The sequence below is a fragment of the Sapajus apella genome, unplaced genomic scaffold, assembly GCF_009761245.1.
Source record: "Sapajus apella isolate SASKATOON/1434 unplaced genomic scaffold, GSC_monkey_1.0 scaffold86, whole genome shotgun sequence".
Taxonomy (NCBI): domain Eukaryota; kingdom Metazoa; phylum Chordata; class Mammalia; order Primates; family Cebidae; genus Sapajus; species Sapajus apella.
Window position 1 is genome coordinate 4,387,934 of NW_022437026.1, and position 16,582 is coordinate 4,404,515.

The 16,582-nt window shown below is 49.1% G+C and overlaps 1 protein-coding gene across 2 annotated transcripts in view; it reads left to right on the top strand.

Annotated features, from left to right (window-relative positions):
• The first annotated feature begins 6,321 nt into the window (after positions 1 to 6,321).
• Positions 6,322 to 16,582, top strand: part of TSPAN9 (tetraspanin 9) — a 198,357-nt gene continuing 188,096 nt past the window's right edge. Inside the window, exons 1-2 of one of the 2 annotated variants that reach the window (XM_032254488.1) lie at positions 6,322 to 6,429; positions 11,892 to 11,958. The gene's annotated coding sequence lies outside the window, so the exon portion shown is untranslated. The remainder of the gene's footprint in view (positions 6,430 to 11,891; positions 11,959 to 16,582) is intronic. The other variant, XM_032254489.1, reaches the window with a different exon arrangement.

Here is a 16,582-nt window from a genome sequence, read left to right on the forward strand (position 1 = left end):
TCTGAAAGAAGCACTACACACAGAAAGGAGCATCCAGTATCAGTCATCCCAAAAACTTACCAAAAGATAAAGAGTATCTTTATAATGAAGAATCTATATCAACTGATGGGCAAAATAGCCAGCTAGCATTAAATGACAATATTAAACTCAAAAATGTCAATATTAATCCTAAATTTAAATGGATTAAATGCCCCAATCAAAGACACAGACACACAAGTTGAATAAAAAGTCAAAACCCATCGGCATGCTGTGTCCAGATCCATCTCATAAGCATGAAACACAAAGATTCTAAACAAAAGGTTGGAGGAAGACTCACCAATCAAATGGAGAGAAAAAAAAAAAAAAAAACAGGAGCTGTAACTTTCGTCTCTGACAAAATAGACTTTAATAGTAACAAAGACTGAAAGAAACAAAGAAGGACATTACATAATGGTAAAAGGATCAAAGTAACAACAGGACTCAATGATTATAAATATATATGCACCTAATATAGGAGCACCCAGATACATAAGACAAGCTCTTAATGACTTATAAAGAGACTTAGACTCCCACACAATAATAGCGGGAGACTTCAACATTAATATTAGACAGATTGACGAGACAGAAAATTAACAAGGATATCCAGGACTTGAACTCAGATCCAGAACAAGTAAACTTAATAAACATTTATAGAACTCTCCACTTTAAATACACAAAATACAGGTTTAAATGAAATATTGTTTGGCTGCTTGTTTGTTATTTTCTTCCCTCATTAAAAAATTTATTTTTTATTTTTTATTTTTTCTTTCCTGTTTCCATTATTAAGCATAAAAGAGGTTTTTAATACCCATTTTTAGACTGCATTCTACCCTGGGCAATAAAGCAACACTTCCGTTCTCTCTCCTTCCTCTTCCTCTTCCTTCCTCTCCTTCATTTTATTATTATTATTATTTTTCTTTCTCTCTTTTTTTAAAAAAAAAAGAAAAAAAAGACTTATTTCTAACATTTATTATTATTCTTTAGCAAGAAGGAAAACTTTGAAGAGGAACTTTTCTGCTTCCCACAGCTGCCTCCATCTACTCTGTTTTCCAATTGTTTTAGCAACAATCAGTAACAAAGTAGAGTTGCCAGATTTAGCAGTTAAAAACACAGGATATTCAGTTAAAGCTGAATTTCAGATAGACAACAAATCTTTTTTTTTTTTTTTTTTAATAAGTATGGGCTGGGTGCAGTGGCTCATGCCTGTAATCACAGCCTTTTGGGAGGTCAAGGTAGATGGATCATGGGGTAAGGAGTTAGAGACCAGCCTGGCCAGCATGGTGAAACCCTGTCTCTAATAAAAAATACAAAAATTAGTTGGGCACCGTGGCAAGTGTCTGCAATCCCAGCTACTTGGGAGGCTGAGGTAGGAGAATCGCTTGAACCCGGAAGGTGGAGGTTGCAGTGAGCTGAGATGGCACCACTGCACTCCAGCCTGGGCGACAGAGTGAGACTCCATCTCAAAAAAAAAAAAAAAAAAAAGTATGTCTCAAAAATTACATGGCAGCCCTATATAACAAAGACTTAAACAAGGCCCCTGTGGTCCCCTCAATCCTGCCACCTGCTTCACTTTGAGTCTTGGAGGAGAAAGAAGGTGAAGGAAGGAGGGGCCGTTGGGATGATGTGCACCCTTTAGAAGAGGGCATTTGGAATGGAAGCAGACAGTCTTTGGTCAGGTTTCCCGGCCTGACCTTGACAACTGTGGAAGCTCTAGGGTTCGAGGTCCCTTGGTGCACCTGGTAGGTGTCAGTGACAAGTAACCACCCTACAAATTGCACAAGTAAGTGTGTTCAGGGAAGTGAGGTAGGGAAGGAACTGTTTCATCACTCTGGGATGTGCTCCTTTAAAATAGTAGCTCCAGTGTACGTTTAACTGATGGTTTATACGTTTTCTTGTCTAGTTTCTTACCTTGTATTTTTTTTTTAATAAAAAAATTAAATATTTTGCTCTTTTTCTTTAAAAAAAGTACAAAAAGTAGAAACGAGGGCTCACTATGCTGCCTACACTGATCTCAAACGCCTGAGCTCAAGTGATCTCCTGCTGGGACTCCCAAAGTGCTGGGATTATAGGTGTGAGCCACTGTGCCCAGCCAGTGCCCTGATTGAGATGGATTCTCACTTAGTCACCCAGGCTGGAGTGCAGTGGCACTATCTCAGCTCACTGCAACCTCTACCTCCCAGGTTCAAGCGATTCTCCTGCCTCAGCCTCTGAGTAGCTGGAATTATCAGTGTGCACCACCATGCCTGGCTAATTTTTGTATGTTTAGTAGAGATGGGGTTTCACCATGTTGGCCAGGCTGGTCTTGAACTCCTGACCTCAAGTAATCTCCCCACCTCGGCCTCCCAAGGTGCTGGGATTACAGGTGTGAGCAACCATGAACAGCCTACTTTTATTGATGTGGAAACTACTATTCTGTACTGGCAGACATGAGAGTGGAACTCTTTTTTTTTTTAGACAAAAAAACATGAGAGTGGAACTCCTTTTTTTTTTTTTTTTTTTTTAGACAAAAAAACTTTTTTTTTTTTTTCGTTCTGTTGCCCAGGCTGCCGTAGTGCACTGGTGCGATCTCGGCTCACCTGCAACCTCAGAATTCTGGGTTCAAGCGATTCTCCTGTCTCAGTCTCTGGAGTAGCTGGGATTACGGGCATGTGCCACATGCCCGGCTAATTTTTGTGTTATTAGTAGAGATATGGTTTTGCTATGTTGGCCAGGCTGGTCTCGAACTCCTGAGATCAAGTGATTCCTCTACGTCAGTCTCCCAAAGTGCTGGGATTATAGGCATGAGCCATGTGTCCACCTGAGAATGGAACTCTTCATACATTCTACCTCTCACTCTACCCTCACATCATCTCCATATCAGAGGGTTGGTGGAAGTCTCTTCAGGTGGAAGATTCCTCCGAAGTAACTTTGTGCATTACAGTCTGGATGGAGGAGTAGTTAAGTGTGCAGGCCCTGCAGCCAGACAACCTGGGGTCATGTCTTAGCTTAGTCATTTACTGGTGAAACGACTTGGGAGAAATTACCTGTCTGAGCCTTAGTTTCCTCATCTGTAGAAATGTCGGGATGATGATGCTACCTATCTTATGGAGTTGTGAGAATCAATAGGTTAGGACATGTAAAGTACTTAGAACTGTGCCTGGCACATAAACACTTGGTACATGTTAGCTGTTAGCTGCTTTGCAAGTCACTTAAAACCTGTGGCAGAATGTGAAGTGCTCGCGGAGCCCCGCTCCAGCAGTGTGCACTCATGCCACTAGGTGTCGCAATTCAGCAGGCACAGTCCTGAAGCTTGACTTGGGGTGGTTGGCTGGGACTTTAATTTTAGCCTATTGTCATTTTTGATTTGATTTGGTGATTTCAAGGGGATAAACTGACATGCCATCTTTTGAAGTCCTTGGGGATCCAGAAATTCCAGCAGAGTTGCTGACATCCAGACCCGGAAGGAGCTGTGTGGAGTCCTGCCTTTGTTCACAGTTAAAGTGGCATATAATTTATCATTCACACCAGGATATTTCAAGAGCGAAAGGGGGACTATCAGGAACTATGCCAGGACAAGAGGAGTAAGTAGGATGTGCCCCCGAAACTTGGATACAGCCACCCTACCCATCTAACCCAATACACGGTACTCCTCAGCATTTTTGTGAATCTGAAGGCGGGAAACTCAATGACATTTCTTCAGAAGCCTGGCATGATAGGCGGTGACTTCATGTGTTCATTAGTCCCTTCCCTAAGAGGGTCATGCCTCACTGTCAGGTTTCCTTATGTTTAGTTCTCCGTGGACATGATCAGCATGTCCACCTCACAGACCACTAGTCACCTTGGTGTCTTTTATGCTGAATAATCCCATCTCCTCTATAGCTTTTCTTCAGAGCTTCCTTCCAGCTGTCAGCCCCTGGGAGGCACTGAGGCGTTCATCATTGAATGCCTGGTGAAGGAGGGTGAGCAGCAAAGCCATTTTCTGGGCGATTGCTGAGGAGATTCTTCTAAGGTTTCATCCATCTCTAAAACTTCAGAATCCCAATATTTCAGATATGCTTTAGTTAATTAATTTGAGACAGTCTTACTCTGTCACCCAAGCTGGAGAGCATTGGTGCTCATGGTTCACTGCAGCCTTGACCTCCTGGGCTCAAGCAATCCTCTCTCTTCAGCCTCCTGCGTAGCAGCTGGGACTACAGGTGTGTGCCACCATGCCCATGCACACCTGGTTAATTTTTGTAATTTTATTAGAGATGGGGTTTTGCCATGTTGGCCAGACTAGTCTTGAACTCCTGGGCTCAAGTGATCCACCTGCCTCGGCCTCCTAAAGTGCCAGAGTGTGAACCACTGTGCTCCACCTTTTTTTTTTTTGAGACAGAGTTTTGCTCTTGTTACCCAGCCTGGAGTGCAATGGCACAATTTCAGCTCACCACAACCTCCGCCTCCTGGGTTCAGGCAATTCTCCTGCCTCAGCCTCCTGAGTAGCTGGGATTACAGGCACGCGCCACCATGCCCAGCTGATTTTTTGTATTTTTAGTAGAGACGGGGTTTCACCATGTTGACCAGGATGGTCTTGATCTCTTGACCTCATGATCCACCCACCTCGGCCTCCCAAAGTTCTGGGATTACAGGCGTGAGCCACCACGCCCGGCCTCTTTTTTTTTTTTTTTTTTTTGAGACCTAGTCTCGCTCTGTCATCCAAGCTGGAGTGCAGTGGCACCATCTTGACTCACTGCAACCTCTACTTCATGGGTTCAAGTGATTCTCCTGCCTCAGCCTCCTGAGTAGCTGAAACTACAGGCGTGCATCACCATGCCCAGCTAATTTTTTGTATTTTTAGTAGAGACGGGGTTTCACCATGTTGGCCAGGATGGTCTTGATCTCCTGACCTCATGATTCGCCCACCTCAGCCTCACAAAGTGCTGGGATTACACCACCTATCTTTTTTTAAAGTGCAGAGGGACTTTGGGAGGCCAAGGTGGGAGGATTACTTGAGGCCAGGAGTTCAAAACTAGCTTGAGCAACATAGTGAGGCCGTCATCACTATGAAAACCCAATTAGCTGGGTTTGGTGGTGTGCACCTGTGGTCCCAGCGACTTGGGAGTCTGAGGTAGGAGGATCCTTGAGTCCAGGAGTTCGAGGCTGCAGTGAGCCATGATGGTGCCCTCCAGCCTAGCGGCAGAGCAAGTCCCTGTCTCAAAAACAACAAAACAAAACAAAAACAAAGAAGGGCAGGAGGAAGCAAGCATTTGTTGAGCAGTCACCACGAATCACATAATCACATGTTGTGCTTTTGCCTCCACCATCTTGGTCTGCCCATCAACCTTATGGAATTGGTATTTTTTTTTTTTTTTAAGAGTCTCGGCTGGGCGAGGTAGCTCACACCTGTATTCCCAGCTCTGTGGGACACAGAGGCCGGTGGATCACGAGGTCAGGAGTTCAAGACCAGCCTGGCCAAGATAGTGAAACCCCGTCTCTGCTAAAAATACAAAAATTAGCCAGGTGTGGTGGCGGGCACCTGTAATTCCAGCTACGCAGGAGGCTGAGGCAGAGAACTGCTTGAATCCAGGAAGCGGAGATTGAAGTGAGCCGTGATCGAACCACTGCACTCCTGCCTGGGCAACAGAGAGAGACCTTGTCTCAAGAAAAAAAACAAGCAAACCCAAAAACCAAACAACAGCAACAACAAAAAAACCCAAAAAACATAAAAAATCCAGGCCTGAAACGCGCCAGGCCAGAGGTGCCTCGCTGGAGTTTCTCCTGCCTCAGTGACCCCTCCGGCACACAGCGCCCTGTACCAGCCCTTGGAGACGGCCAGCTCCTGGGGAGGCAGGGGCTCTTTCTGCAGGAGTGTCTCGGGCAGGCTCTAACACACACCCGCGCTGTCAGCATCTCACACAGTCCGCCCCAAACACCAGGGAAGGGGTTCGTAGGTGTGGGGGTGGGATGGCGAGGCCGGGCAGCCCGGCGCGAAGCGGAGAGCTGAGGCCGGGGCCCTGACGGCCGTGGGGTGCCGTGTGGGCGCGGAGCCCGGGAGAGCGCACTGCCAGGCCCGGACCTCCCGCCCCTACCCTGGGAAGAGGCTCGTTCGCCGGAGGGGAAGGCGTGATCAAAGCACCTCCGAGGAGCTGCCGGTCGGGGCTTGCGGGCGGCGGGGTGGGGAGACGGAGGCTTCCGGAACCCCGAGAGGGCGCCAGTGCCCCGTCCCCGGGTTCCCCCACCTCTAACGAGGGGGACCCAGCCTGCGGCGGGGCAGGGCCCTGGCGCGGGCGCCCCCCTCGGCCCGGCACTCCTTCGCCCTGCCTCTCCCGCCCCGCCCCCCGGCCAGCCCCGCCCCGCGGGCTCGCCATTCCCGGGCAGGCCCGGCCCTCCGTTTCCGCTGGCGGCGGTGCCCGAGCGCGAGCGGAGCTGGGACCCCGAAGTCCTGCGGGCGCGGTGAGTGCCGCCCGGCGGCGGGTGGCGGGGCGGGTCTCGCGAGCGTGCGGAGTTGCGCGGGCTCCAGCCGGCACCGGGCGGGTTGGGCGCCGCCAGGCCGGGTCGAGAAGGGGGAGCGGCCGGGGGCGCCCACGGGAGGCGGTGTGGGCAGGGCGGCGGAGGAACGAGAGGACGAGGAACGGAGGAGGCGCCGTGCGGGAAGCGGGCCGGGAAGGGGAGGATGGGTGCGGGGCCCGGGCACCGAGGGAAGTGGGGTTCTCCAGGGGAGGGCTCGGAGGAAGACCTTTGCAGAAAGGGAGACCCCCGGGGCTGGCAAGGGTTTCCAGCTGTGTGGCCCAGTGCACCGATTGGGACGGTCCATACAAGCACCCCAGAGAGGGCCAGAGGGCCTTCGGGCAGGGTTGGGATACGGCTTGCAGCCCCCCCCGGCACCCACGACCACTCCCTGGGCCACTGCTGGAAGATCAGCACTCCGAGTGACAGGACTCTGGCACACCCAAAGTTGGAGATCTAGCCCATCTGTACATTCAAGTTTGGGGCTTTAAAAAACTTACTTCTGGTTTTGGAGAAAAAGATCCAAACAAGAAACTGGCTTGTTGTTGTAAGAGCAGTATTTGTTGTACTTGTACATCTTGGAACTGGAGTCTTGGATCTCCTCCCTCTTTGAAAAATATACGGGTCACTTCTTCATCTTCCCCAGATGCCTGTATTGTCTAAGGAAGCTTGGGGCAGTAGAGGATCCCCTGAGCTACGTTTTCCTCGAATCACCAAAACGGGGGTAAGAAGGCGACGGCTTACCACTCTTGGCTCAGAGGTGCAGTCTCTCATTAGGTGCGGGTGCCCTTCTGACCTGCAGCTGTCCTTTTCCCTGGGCTGACTCAGGTATCTCCTCCTCCAGGAAGCCTTTCTGGACTAGTGGAGAAAACTGAAGACTCATGCGAGGATCCCTTATATACTTGCCAGCTCCCTTCTCTTTACTGAAAATAGCCACAGAGAATGTTGAGGATATGCTTTGCTATAGAGATATGCTGCTAGCTTGCCATCATAAGTAATGGGGAGGGGAGGAGAGGGTTTATGGATAATTTCAAACAATGGCCTGGACAAATCATTTACGGGTATATTTAGCTAAGGAATGCAGCCAGAGAGGCAGACAGCTACAGGGCTTCCTACCCTCCGCTTGGTCCTGGCGTGGCTGATGCAGCTGGGCTGTGGGTTGGAGGGAGAGGATTGGGGAAGAGTAATTCAGTTCTATTCTCACTCACTGAAGACAAGTCCCTGCATAGGTGAGAGTGGGATGTTTTTTTGTCTGGTTTAGATTTCAATATTCTGGCAGGGCTCTTTAAACCTATGAACAGATAATATTAATAATAATAACTAGTGTTGATAAAGTAATTTATAGTTGGCAAAGTGTTTTCTATGCACATTACATTAGCTGTATATAATTTTATTTAATTTATAAATAATCTTGTGAAGTTGGTTCTATTTTTTGTTTGTTTTTTTGAGACAGAGTTTCATTCTGTCCCCCAGGCTGAAGTGCAGTGGCACAATCTCAGCTCACTGCAACCTCCACCCCCTAGGCTCAAGTGATTCTCCTGTCTCAGGCTCCCTTATACCTGGGATTACAGGTGTGTGCCACCACACCCAGCTAATTTTTGTATTTTTAGTAGAGATGGGGTTTCACCATATTGGCCAGGCTGGTTTTGATCTCCTGACCTCAAGTGATCCACCTGCCTCGGCCTCCCAAAGTGTTGGGGTTACAGGCATGAGCCACTGCGCCCCGCCGAAGTTTGTTAATTTTAATTGCCTTTTTATAGGTTAGGCAAATGATGCTCAGAGAGAATAAGTATCCTATCTAAGGTCACAAAACTCTTAAGTGGAAGAAGCAAAACTTGAACTCTGGCTTCTGATCTTCCTACCTTGTGCTTTCTATTCTGCCATCTACCTCTCTGCCTTTCTTTTTTTTTTTTTTTTTTGAGACCTAGTTTCACTCTTGTTGCCCAGGCTGGAGTGCAATGGCACAATCTCAGCTCGTTGCAACCTCCGCCACCTGGGGTTCAAGCAATTCTCCTGCCTCAGCCTACCGAGTAGCTGGGACTACAGGTACCTGCCACCACACCCAGCTACTTTCTGTATTTTTAGTAGAGATGGGGTTTCACCATGATGGCCAAGCTGGTCCTTGAACTCCTGACCTCAGGTGATCCACCCGTCTCAGCTTCCCAAAGTGCTAGAATTATAGGTGTGAGCCACTGCACATGGCCCCCTTCTTCTGTTTTTTTTTTTAGAGACAGGGTCTTGTTTTGTTGCTCAGGCTGGAGTGCAGAGATGCAGTCAGCTCGCTGAAGCTTTGAACTCCTGGGCTCAAGTGATCCTCTCGCCTTAGCCTTCCGAGTAGCTAGGACTATAGGTGCAGGCCACCATACCCAGATAATTATTATTATTATTTTTTAAGACAAATGGATTCTTCAATCCTACAACACTAGGTAATTATTATTATTATTTTTTTGTAGAGACAGGGTTGTGCTATGTTACCCAGGCTGGTCTTGAACCCCTGGCCTCAAGCAATCCTCCTACCTTGGTCTCCCAAAGTGTTGGGATTACAGGCATGAGCCACCACGCCCAGCCCCTTTCCTCTAATGTTGAGCCTTGTCTTCACCAGGCACCACCTATTTGTACAGCTGTGGGCAGTTTAGCTCCCCTTTCCAAGTCTCTGTTTTGGTGGGATATTGGATTAGAATGTTTCTAGAGTCTTTTTCAGCATCAGATAATTAACAGTGCAAAATATTAGCAGCCAATCAATCAGGAAGTGAGCTTTATATTAAAAAAAATTAAAAACTGTGGTAAAAACACTGAATGTAAAATCTTAAGTGTACATTTTAACTATTGGTAAGTGTACGGTTCAGTAGCATTAAGTATATTTACATTGTTGTGCAACAGAGCTCCAGAAATTATCTTGCAAAACCGAAGCCCTGTATCCATGAAACAACTCTCTTTCTCCCCTCCTCCCAGCCTCTGGCAGCCACCATTCTGTCTGTTTAGTGTGTTTTATTAAGCTCCTCCTGTGTGCTTAGTAAATGCTGACCTTGAGGAATTAATCGGGAGAGTTGTGGAGAAGCAGCCTAGCTTAGGTGGGAAATTGAACTTGAGGTGCCTGGAGGGAGTGCCCCGTGTCACAAGCCTGTAACCCCAGGGCCAGCCAGTACTGTTAAGTGAAAGAGTGAGTGGGTTGGGCCTTGGGCAGGTGCCTTCACCTCCTTTAGGCTCAGCTCCCTGCTTGCAAAATGAGGATAACAATACCAAGTACTCAGGGCGTTGGGAAGGAGCCTTGAGCTGATGTTTGTGAGGCGCGTAGCTTAGGCCCTCATATACAGCAGGTGTGCAGTAAATGGTGGCTGTTATTTATAACTTCGTGGAAGAGACTGGAGTAATATGCTTGGTACAAGAGAGGACAAGACTTCTTTTCTTCTACCACGAGGGCCCAGCCTGCAGTGGTTATCACCTTCACTAAGAGGGAGTGGATCTAATCCAGGTGCATTCGCCTGGCATCCAGCATCCTTCTTGTCCAGCCTCCGGCTACCTGCCTAGCCTTATTGCCACTCTTCTACCTCCGGGAACCCTTGGTTCTAGCCAGACTAATCTCCCAGGCATGCTTTGCTCATTCCTTCTTGGCCCCTTGGTCATCGTCTTCCACCTTCCTGGATAGTCCTACCGTTCTTTTCCTTTTTCAAGACCCTGGCCGCCCATCCCAAATGAACCTCTTTTTCCTGGGAACTCCTATGGCATCCTCTGTCTTCATTTCGCTCTTGGCCTTTATATACTTCCCTGGGTGGTTCTCTAGTGAACCCCACAAACAGTGTATTTGCCACATGCATCCGAGTCTGTGCTGGGCTGGATACAGTGGCTCAGGATCTGTAATCCTAACACTTTGGGAGGCCGATGTGGGAGGATCACTTGAGCCCAGCAGCTTGAGACCACCCTGGGCAACAGAGTGAGGCTTCTGTCTCTAAAAAATAATACACACACACACATATATAATAGCCAAGTGTGATGGTACACACCTGTGTACCTGTGGTCCGAGCTAGCGGTAAAAGGATCGCTTGAGTCCAGGAATTCGAGGCTTCAGTGAGTCATGATCGTGTCACTGCACCCCAGGTTGGGTAACAGAGCAAGAACTCTGTCTCTTAAAAAAAAAAAAGTCTGTGCTAAATTCTGATGCTGCAAAAATAAAAAAAGATAAAAGTCCTTATCTTCATGGGCTTATAAGCCAGTAAAGAGTTAAGAAAGGGGTTCAGGCCGGGCGCGGTGGCTCACGCCTGTAATCCCAGCACTTTGGGAGGCCGAGTCGGGTGGATCACGAGGTCAAGAGATCAAGACCATCCTGGTCAACATGGTGAAACCCCATCTCTACTAAAACTACAAAAAATTAGCTGGGCATGGTGGCGCGTGCCTGTAATCCCAGCTACTCAGGAGGCTGAGGCAGGAGAATTGCCTGAACCCAGGAGGCGGAGGTTGCGGTGAGCCGAGATCGCGCCATTGCACTCCAGGAAAGGATGAAGGTGAAGGGGGATTGAAGCTGATTCTGTGCTGGGTGACCTTGAAAATGTAATGCCATTTGCTGTTTCCAGTAGGTATTGTTTCTCCAACTAGATTGGGAGCCCCTTCAGGACATGGATTCTAACTTCCTCCGATGTTCTCCTCCACCCTGAACTCACTGCTGTGAGGCACAGAGCAGAGTAGGCACAGTGGACCCCTCACGATCTCAGTGAATCTTGCACTTTCTAGCATCCCAAATTTGTATCCATAGCAGTGTTTGTTCATGGGCCTGGCTTTCTCCGGAGTCATGTTTCTGCAGAATCAAATATTTCCTGTATATATCCTCACACCCCAAGTTAACTGCTTTTTCAGTTTCTGCTTAAGTTTTATTTCTCACTTGATGGCCATTTTCCACAGGGTTTTTATTGCTCCATAAGAGTAACTTTGAATGTGGTAGAGATGAACACAACACGGTGGCCCGTTCCTTCATGTTGGCCACATAGTGTGTGTGATTCAAACACTTCTCAGCAAGGTTATACTTTTACATATCTTGAAACTTTGGGTCACTTGTGAGTGGCCAAAATTGTAATATTAAATCCTTCGATGACAAAGGTCTGCTCCAGGGATAACAAATACATGGTGGGGATCCTGTTACTTCTGTAACTGCTCATGGCGGACATCACCAATCAATTGCAGATGTCTTTCCTGCTGGGCCACGGCATGGGTTCTGCTCATAATGCCTTGGGTACCCACTTCCGACTGGGTAGCATTAACACACTGCCTTCCTGTGCCATTTCTGGCCTTCTCTGTTTGTTGAGTGAGCAGTTTCTTGATTGGGGACTGCTGCCCCAAAGAGTGGTCCTTGATGGACAGAATTCACCCTAGAGTGGCTTCATACCAAAGTGATGACCTAATTTTTTGCCTTCCTGCAGGAATATCCTGGAACCTTCTTTTATTTGTCAGCAGCCAACGTGTTTTCAGGAAGTTCAGAGAGAACAGGTCAGTGTTGGTCTGGGCCATTGTGGGGTAGAACCTCTGAATGCCTGTGTGTTATAAACTCATCTGAAGTCAAGGTCTTTCTTGTCCTTTAAGTGTGGGTTGGGGAGGATAGAAGAGGATGCTGACATTTTCTAGTTGTCCATCTGCCCTGACTCCTGGCTTTGATTTTCTAAGCTCCTGAAATTGGGCTTTGGGGGAGCCCAAGCAAGAATTATCTCCTCCCCACTGTTTCTGACTGGTGGCTGATGGCACTCTTGGATTCTTTCTTGGCCCCCTATTTGTGTGGAGGAAGCCTAGGGAGAAGCCTGTAGCTTCCTGCTTCCTGACTCCTCCCAGCAGGCTCGAGAGCCAGGGTGGAGGGGCCTCCCACAACAGGCCAGAGAGAAGCTGTAGGAGTCTTGGCCAATCGTCAGTGCCTCCATTTTGCTATACCCACCGCCCTCTGCCAGGACCTTTACAAGGTCCTCTTCTCTCCTCCTCCAGGCTCCTGAGGGTCTTGCTGATGGTTTATTCATTGTTCCCAGCACTTGTGCATCAAGGACCCCACTGTGCCAGACTACATAGCAGGCAGCCAGACAGCGGGGGTGGATGGTGCTGATTCAGGTTCCCTTGGGGTGCTGTTTACTGACCTGGGCCTTTTTATGTTTTAAGTTATGTGTGTTTTCTCCTGCGGCTTCTCCCTGCTGGGTGATTTGTAAAATCTTACCTTCCCTGAAGCCAGTGGTGTGGTTGGTGGAGCAGGGAGAGGAGGCGGAATGCTGCTGGCTGGTGGCTCATCTTGCCAAACGTTCTCTTGTCTGTGAGTTCCAGCAGGGATTATTTGGTGGCCCAAGAGTGGCCAGGAACCTCTTATTGTCCTGCCATGCCTTGCCCCTTATACTTAGGATTGCCAGTATTCATACTTGTCATCATCATCAGACTCAGTTTTAGACCCTTTACAAATGTCCCCAACCAATTTAACTTCAGATGAAGTTAAAATTTAAATCTCATTTAACTTTCGCAGAGGCCCCGTGGGGTAGCTGTCATGTCGTCTTACTTTACCAGCAGCAGCAGCAGCAGCAAAGGCTGATAGAGTGTTAGCTGGAGCCGGGGCTGCAGCCCAGGTGCTGTGACGGTGCAGTGCCTGCCTTTCCTGCAGATCCGCGGCTGTTCTTAACTGACTCTGGGAATCTGCTCCAGGTCCCTCCCTGAGCCTGCTTGCAGCAGGAATGCCTGAGATCCCGTTTTAAGTCCTCCTCCCACCTCCCTGGGGCCCAGATGGGTGTCTGCTTACATTCTTGCCGCTCTGGGATTTGAGGCACCGCCTATCACTGGATGTTGCAGTGCAGCCAGGCACATGGGCTTGGGTGGAGGAAAGTTAGTTTGGTGAAGACCAGGCAGCAGCCATCTAGGAGCAGTGGCTCACGCCTGGAATCCCTGCACTTTGGGGTTGTGAGGGAAGTGAGCTGGGGTGGGAGGGCTGAGGCAGAAGTTGAAGATCAGACTGGGCAATATAGTGAAACTCTGTCCCTATTAAAAAAAAAAAAAAGATCGGGTGGCAGAGGGAAGGACTTGAGGACAAGGGAATGACTGTCCTGCTGTGTGGCATGTCTGCCCTATCACATCCTATGGGGCCTGTTCCTGGTGGGCCCTGCCAGACAGAACTTGGTGAGGAGCTCCCCAGGAGGCCTACTTGGCTTTGGGGAGACACAGACAGCCCCTGAAATTACCAGCTGTGTCTATCCAGATGACCATCTTCCTTCTGTGCATCTGCATTGAAACCCAAGTGAGGGAGACATGAGTGGAGGCCTCAGCAGACAGGACGTCGATCCTCTTTGATGGCTGTGGCTCCAGGGGGCTTTGGTTTTGCCATTTCTTGTTATGCTCTAGAGCCATGCTCTGGGATGTTGACCAGTTCTGAGATGGGAGGTTCTCGTCTTGGCCCCTGCTCCTACCTCTAACAGTTGTGTGACCTTGGGCAAGTTGATTGCTTTCTTCAAGCCAGTTTCTTCACCTGAAAAGTGGCAGGCTGGGTGACCCATTGCTAAGGTGCCTTCTAGCTCTGCTGGAGGTGGTTTCTGAGGTGGCATGAGTTGGCATGCCTGGGTTTTGGCTTCCAGTCCCGGGCCTGGCTTCTGCTTCTGTCTAGTGCCTTCTCGGCCTCTGGCCTGGAGGTGAATGGAGGAGGAAAGAGTGAAGTTAATGAGTAAACTGGAGGTGCTGACTTCTGATGGGAGTCGGACTGGGGGTGGAGGTTGTTTGCGGAGATGGTCCCCTGCCCTGTGAGTGGAGAGTGGCAGGGTCCTGCTGCCTGACTTCTGTCCTGTACTGACAGCTCTGCTGCTGCTTTGGTTTTAACTCTCTTCATGCCCCTGCCTGAGGCAGCAAGGAGTAAGCCTCCATTGCTGGACTCCAGCCCTACATGTTAATCATTTCAACTCCAGTCATAGCCACAGCATAACGAAATGAGAATATCTGCCTGGAGCAGGTCAGTTTCCAAACCCTCTCCTTGCTCTCAAACCAAAAACAGAACCAGAGTCTCAGCCTGAACCAGGAGGGGGCTCTTCAGAATGGGAAGGAGACTGAAGAACCCCTTTGCTGGCATCCGGAGTTGGGAGCAGGATCCTCCATGCATTTCAGCCCACACTTTGGAGCCAAATGTAGACTTTTTTTTTGCCTGTCCATTGTTTAGTATTATCTGTGCTTCGATTTACCACACCCCTTCCTCCCTTTGTTTTCCCACATGCTCCCTTACGGTGGATGGCTGGAAATTGATGATACTTTGAATATTCACTCACTTTCTGAGAGTCTTATGACCATTTCTACTTTCAATGGTCAGCATTTTTTTAGCACACCTGATCTTGTGATGGGAACAGGAAAGGATGGGGTGGGGAGCAGTCCAGGGGGTCTGAAGAGTCAGGAAGCTCAGTAGGTGCCCCCTGGAGTCCCCCCACCTGCTGGGGAAGGTTTTGCTGTTATTGCAGGAAGGCTGCAGGGTCTTGGTCTTGTGGTCTTTGGGATACAGGATCTTGATGAGGCCTTGGCCTTGGCCTTAGTGGCTTAGGGCTGCTGCTAACTCTTATAGCACCTTTGTGCAAATTTGATAAATGGCCCTTCTTCAGGTTACAAGCGAAAATTAAACTGAAAATATTATTGTACAGCCAGAAAAAAGTCCAACTGTGTCTGAGGCAACCCCCTTGAGCCCTGGTAGGCAGTGACCTTGGCTGTGTGCACACTGGCAGGCAGACCTCCTCCAATCATGGGGTGCACATATTTCTGGGAACACACACAGTCTGGTCCCTCCCCTTGCAATGTGGGGAGTGTGTCAGGTTCAGAGTCAGGGAGAGGGCCGCTGAGGACAGTGAACAGGTGAGGGAGGTGAGCTGGAGTGGGAGGGATGCTCAAAGCAAGGTTGAAACAAGGTGCGGCCATGCACGTGTGTGTGTTAATGACCATGTGCATGCTTGCCTTACATGTGTGTGCTGGGTGTGCTTGCATGGGTTTGGGTGGGAGGGTGCTCTGTATTGTTTCGGCACTTAGTGGAGTAGCCCAAGTGTGCATCTCAATGGATCAGTATAGGCTAGACACAGTGGCTCACACCCGTAATCCCAGCACTTTGGGAGGCCAAGGTGGGAACATTGCTTGAGACCAGCCTGGACAACATAGTGAGACCTCGTCTCTAATAAGAATAGAAAAAAAATTAGTCAGGTGTGGTAATGCGTGCCTGTGGTCCCAGCTACTCGGGAGGCTGAGGCAGGAGGATTGCTTGAGCCCATAAAGTTGAGGCTGCGGTGAGCCATGATTGCACCACTGCATTCCAGCCTAGGTGACAGAGTGAGACCCTGTCTCAGGAAAAAAAAAAAGGGCCGGGCATGGTGGCTCACACCTGTAATCCCAGCACTTTGGGAGGTCTAGGCAGGTGGATCATGAGGTCAGGAGTTTGAGAGCAACCTGGCCAATATGGTGAAATCCCATCTTTACTAAAGATACACAATTAGCTGGGTGTGGTGGTACGCATCAGGTACTCAGAAGGCTGAGGCAGGAGCATTGCTTGAACCCAGGAGGTGGAGGTGGCAGGGAGCCGAGATCAGCTACTGCACTCCAGCCTGGGCAACAGAGCAAGACTCCATCTCAGGAAAAAAAAAAAAAAGTCAGTATAAACCTGTGATGTGAGTGCCTTCCCCTTAGAGGGGAGGGTAAAACCTGGATGCAGTACCTGGGAACCGTGCTGACAGCCTCTCCCCTGGCTACCTGCCAGTGTGGAGACTGAGGCTTACGGGCCCAGAACTCTCCGACAAGCCCTGGGGGTGGTGGTGCCAGGCACAGTTGGAGAAGATCCTGCCTCAGCAAGTCCCCAGGCCCCTCTCTGGGCCAGGCCCTGCAGGAGGGCTCAGAGGGGCCGGGCGCCCAGCTGAGTTTGAATGAGCTATGTCTTTCCGGGTGTATGAACATGCAGAATGACATGTTTTGTTTTAGAGAAAATGAGGTAGAGGTCTGGGCTTGCAATTTTCCACTTGTCTTAATCCTGGGAGATTCTAAACAGCTTTGTTTAAAAACTGGACATACGGATTGCAGAGACCTGAGCCACTGGGTCCCCCAGGAAAGCAATTAGGTTTGAAGCCAGTGTTTGGATTTGTTCGACCAT